The sequence below is a fragment of the Brienomyrus brachyistius genome, chromosome 20 (assembly GCF_023856365.1).
Source record: "Brienomyrus brachyistius isolate T26 chromosome 20, BBRACH_0.4, whole genome shotgun sequence".
Taxonomy (NCBI): domain Eukaryota; kingdom Metazoa; phylum Chordata; class Actinopteri; order Osteoglossiformes; family Mormyridae; genus Brienomyrus; species Brienomyrus brachyistius.
In genome coordinates, this window is record NC_064552.1 from 12,159,523 (window position 1) to 12,165,522 (window position 6,000).

A 6,000-nucleotide genomic window follows, 5' to 3' on the forward strand; every position below is an offset into this window, starting at 1 on the left:
GTTATGGCCTCTCTGAATTATGGTCCCTCTTTTGCCCCCCCCCCCCACCTTAAAAATCTCTAGAATCACCCCTGGTTTCCTGTCATTCGCGTTCCCCATCTCCCTGGTTTAACTTCCTGGTGTCACCTGATATAGGTCGCCCATGTGGCTATCAGCCCACCATAGGTCTCAGTCACACCCCCGACGTACGGCCCCACACCTCGCCCAATCTGCACGCTGCCTCGCCGCCGGCGTCTGCCATGTGGTCTGTCGCTCGGTGACGCTCTACTCCTGGGCCCCGACCCTGTGCAGAATCCCCCGCGCGCTTGTGGGCGGCATTCTCAGCCCTCCCTAATCTAATAATTAAAAGAGAAGTATCAAAATAATAGAAAAGCATGTCTGTCTTGAAGTGATGCATCACTGATTCTATTACTGGACAGTGCAGTAATCAAGATGGAGGACGTCATCCAAGCCCTCAGTGGCCCCTTTAAAATTGAAGTTACATGTACATCACAAAAGCAAATTTAGCTGGAAAAATTGCATTCTCATGTTTTTAAATGAGCTCCTCGCTATCCGCCGAACTCTCATGTGCCGCCTTATGAATAGTAATTCATTTCATTATATGTTTTAAAAGCTTTATCATCGCTTGTTGACTCCCACAGCCATAATTAGTAAGCAGCGTGGTGTATGTACCCCCTCGCTGGGTGGATATTGCCAGGGGGGTATCGGCAGCAAACATGTGGTGCTAAGTTTGGGTATATCAGAGCGGCTGCTGTGCCCAGCTACAGCCAAGAAGTAACCACAGCATCACGCAAGCTCCACATAGCTCGTTCTTGTGTTCCGCAAATATTTACTCATCGTGAACAACAATCACGGCCTTTTCACCGGATGATTTACATAAAAGCTTGTGGCATTTGCGTCTGTGTGGGTCAACGGCGCATCATCTGTTTGGGAGAATGTTCTACATTCAGATCTGCTGACAACTTTGCTACACGCAGAGCAACCAGAAAAGGCCTTATAGGTGGGATCGCTTGGAAATAGTTTACCTGCACTTGCAGTTGTCTGTTTTTGAAACTTAATAAAAATAAAAACTGCCTGGGCAAACTATCTGACGGTTTGCGCATGTCTTGTAAGGAGGGGGTTTGGACAGAGCCGAACTGTGATTACTGGATTATATCTGGACAAGAAACCAGGCTCTGTGATTTACTGAAAGTAGACAAACACAAAATTAGATGTAATTATGCCGCCTGACCCAGAACTCTATGGAATAAACCAGTAGCCATTTCTCGTGGAATCGGCTTTCCGATTTCGGGGACAGGCCTCCGGTTATTTCCAAACCATCTGCCCTCAGAATCATGTTGTTGTGTTGTGGGTAATTAGCACAGTAGGGAGTGAGAGGGAACTCAAGAGCACCATTTCGGGCAGGTCAGCATGTTCTGTGTGATGGTGGACGCTGCCCTATTCTACTTTTGTGAGCCTGTCGCTGTTAGCTGAGCTGCTGCAGCTCAGCTCTGACGTGTCCCAGCCGGGTCCCCCAGCCCCGCCTGAACTTCTGCCGGCCCCTGGATGTAGATCGCAGAGGGCATTCGGCATGCCTTTGTAAAGCTCATGGACATCATTAGTACTTCCGTGGAGACGCAGACTCTTTGAAGCAGATGTTGAACGTCGTCTGGTGTCCAGCCCATCTCCGATTCCCTCTTTTCGATGCCTGGCGCTGGCATGAAAGATTTCAACGTAAACTGACGTGCCGTTTGAGATCAAAACAAAAAGACTGCAGCAGGTGGATTAGGCAATCTGATTATCCCTAATTAATCACTAACCCATCACTTCTTTATGTTTCATAGGAATGATAACGACAGGTAATATGCTACATAAAGGCTGTCATACCTCACTGTTTGTTTGTTTGTTACAGTATGATTTGTTTTGACGAACACTCGCCCGGGGCTTTCTGAAGATAGTCGTATACATTTAATAGGCTGCAGAAACGGTGGCACTGCTGTAGAGAGCAGGACTGTCGACACAGTCGTTAGGAATTTCAGTTGCTCTCCGGGAGTTTGGGTCTCCAATACAAGCACTTGGTCACATCACGTGACTTTATGGCAAAACTTGTGTGTGAATTCACAGCAGCAGTGACAAAGCAGTGCAAATACGAAAAACATTTGCGTAAATATTTACCTCATTATGCACATCTGGAAATAATTTAGCTGCTCAAAGGCGGGACGTTTTCTTTTACCCGCGTTGAAAGTACAAACCCTCCTCGAGACGAATACACAGCCAAACACCAGGTGCTCAGAATGCAGAGTTGTTTTAGACAGTGTTTACAGTGTTTTGTAGGCACAGGATGTAAGTGACAGAGATACGGCTTTAGACAGAACATTCTGGACAAGCGCAGGATAATTGCACTTTCTGATGCTTTTTGAAAGGTTTGCTTCAGAAGAAAATGACACATTAAGCAGTGCGTCATTATTCCTCCTGGAAATCTTTGTTTCTCCTGGCTACTTTGTGATCCCCAGAATAATTCCTACAAACATAAACGCACTGAGGCATTCTGGGTAAACGTGATGGACATTCGGCAAAGTGATAAATACAGCGAATAAACGTTTAGCTGTGCAGGCTTTGGTAAGAAGCACAAATTCAGTCGAATCAGGGAAACAGGACTTTCCTAAAGACCATCATTTTGGAAAATTGATGTTCCTATGCTTGTTTGCTGAGACATCAGAATTAAATCATTGACATGCAAAACGAATCGTATAATTTTGGAGGGTGTTGTGGCCCTTTATTCAGAAAGTTAACTGAAGTAATTCATATCTTCCAGACCCAAACACTTCAATCAGTAGTTCACAAGGCCCTACAAAGTGTAAAATCAGAAAAATTTCCTCATCGCCGCGGCTGGGAGTCTCAGGCAGGCTAGAGAATACCAAGCAAGGCTCTAGTATTAAATAATCAAGTTTGCTTCCCCCCCCAGGCCCATTGGGATTTTTACGGATCCCCCTTGGGAAAGTGCTACTAACTCACTTAAAAGTAAGAACGGCTGCTGTCAGTCGTAGGTGTGTTGTTTTACATTACATAGTGTAGTCCCAGTTTAATCAAATCTCCTCTGAGTGTCTGTGGCAGCATACTTTTTTTGGGGGGGGGGGGGCGTTTATATTTTGAAATCCATGATAGAACATCATTCAGTTATTTCTGTGTGTGTTTAATTTATAATTGGTCCATATAATGGTGGACTGTGAACGCGCACATGAACAATGCAGGGCAGTGTGACCGGGGTGGAGGACCGCAGTGTGACCGGGGTGGAGGACCGCAGTATGACCGGGGTGGAGGGCCGCAGTGTGTCCGGGGGTGGAGGGCCGCAGTGTGATTGGGGTGGAGGGGCCGCAGTGTTACCGGGGAGGAGGGCCGCAGTGTGGCAGTGTGACTGGGGTGGAGGGCCCGCAGTGTGGACCGGGGTGGAAGGCCGCAGTGTGATTGGGGTGGAGGGCCGCAGTGTGACCGGGGTGGAGGGCCGCAGTGTGATTGGGGTGGAGGGCCGCAGTGTGACCGGGGGAGGAGGGCCGCAGTGTGACCGGGGTGGAGGGCCGCAGTGTGACCGGGGTGGAGGACCCCAGTGTGACCGGGGAGGAGGGCCGCAGTGTGATTGGGGTGGAGGGCCGCAGTGAGACCGGGGGTGGAGGGCCGCAGTGTGACCGGGGTGGAGGGCCGCAGTGAGATTGGGGTGGAGGGCCGCAGTGTGATTGGGGTGGAGGGCCGCAGTGAGATTGGGGGTGGAGGGCCGCAGTGTGGGAGGGAAGCTCATGTCCACTTGTCTCTGATCTTTTCAGAGACTTTGATGTGCTATATTCACTCCTAATAAGCATAAAAACAATGGCTGAAAGGGTTCAGAACAAGCTATAAAAGATAAGCATGAATATAGTGTATATGATGCATAAATCATACATTTCCTGTGCATAATTCAGGCGTTTATGAATAGTTTTATCAGCTTGCATTAAAATTATTTGCAGATGACTTTTATTGTTCATCACTGAATTCTTTATAATGTTACTCTAAAAGGGACCTGGGCACAGGCTGGGCGTCCCCCCCCCCCCCCATTTCCGGGGTCAATTCATAGAATCGGCATGATAAGCAGGGTCCCCACAGAGGTGGAGTTAACATCCACAGCATAGAAGTGGTGATATACTCACACTTCTCAAATTAATAGTAATATTACCATATTACTCTTCTTTTGGATATTGAGTATTTATGTTGATCGGGAAATCTGTGAGTTACGACATCCAGCGAATCTAAAGAGGCAAAAAAATAAAGGCTATCTTACAATCTGTAATCTCAGGGGACAGCAAAATATAACTCTTACAACAGCCTGGCTGAAAATAAAACAAAATTTTGCAGTTGTTAGTGCGTTCTTGTTCTGTTCAAGGCGCTGCCACGACTGTTGGAGGTCTGGCAGACAGGCATCTGTACTTTACTGGGCAGAGAGTCAGTTAAATATTGATGGACAAAGGAAACATGTCTAGACACAGCGTCACTGAACTAACAGTAACTATCTTATAATGAATTGATGTACCACCATTTTAAGTATAAATCCAGACGTCTGTTAGAAAATACCCATTATGTCTGTGAGCTGAACGTATTATTACTGAGACAGCAAGGGATTTTTTTTGATAAGGTGTGGGGTTCATTAGCCAATGATATGTTTTGAATTTGTGAGTGACAGGAGAAGGGGTCAATCAGCTCTCAGCTGGGGTCAGTGCCCCTGCAGCCCCGCCTCTCTGAAGCAGGTTTACTCGTCACCTTATGTGATACTGGTCAAGCACACTGACTTGTTAACTGGGCTGTACAGGCCATTGTTAGAATGTTGTTATTTCATGCACCACGCCACTCCATTTACTGAACGGGGGAGGGGGAGTCTGTGGACTGGATGGAAAACCTGCTCAATAAATACGCAGGGCAAAGCACCCCTCCCTCTGTCGGGTCTGTGCAGCGTGCACAGCCTGCTGCCGGATTCCCTAAGTCTACTGACACCCCCACGTGTCAGTCACTTTAGGGCCGAGGGGTCTGTGTCACCTGACCTCTCTGGAATGCTGCACCTGTCAGTGAACTCAGAAACCCGCAAGTCCAGACCGTCAGAGGACTCCATACAAGGGGCGACTCTAGGATTGTAGGTGGGAGGGTATAAGAGGGTGCCATGTTTCATATAGAGGTTATCCAGTGATTAGCCAATGATATACTCTGAATCAGCGAGTGACAGTGGAGGTGACACCTTGGGAACCAATTATCTTCCAGCTGGGTTCAGTGTCCCACCCCTGCTTGACAAGACAAACATTTTTGTTGCGATTACAGTTTAAAATTCGGAACAGAGGACAGAGCAGGGTGCCAAAGTGTTCACAAATCACACTGAGCCCCCCCCCCCCCCCCCAATCCCTGCCAATATAATTTTTTTCTGAAGAATGGGTCTTCTCTGAGCCCGGCAATTACCAAGGAGACAAGAGAACTGGAAATATTTTGAGTCCGGCAGCAATTTCCTGGTTGGAGAAATCTCAACCAGACTAATTTCAGCACCAAGCGAGACCAGAATGACTGACACACCTGTTGGAGACGCTTTCAGGGCCTCCGCCAGCTACTCCTCGCTTTATGACTTAACTCAGCTTATTAAATTTGTAGTGCTGCTTGGTTCCCTGTTCTATGCATCTCTTGTGGGTTTAGCTTTGTACTGTTTTCACTGAATTTAACCCCTTTTTGGGACTGCAGCTCGTCGCACTGTCCTATGAATAATGCACACAAGGTTTAAACTGCTGTGCGTGATGTTGTTGATATTAGCTTGATGTTAATCATAAAAAAATCCAGAAAATCCACAGCTCCCCCCCCCCCCCCCCCCCAGTTTTGGATTTTCGTTTCATATCGCCACCTGCATGTCTGAGTCATGTAATTGCGGGCTTTATAATTAGCTGACAATAGACGCAGGTGCGTAGGTTGTGGAAAAGAACAGAAGTGTAGCCTGGCTTGGGGGGGGGGGGGGGGTGTCTCCGG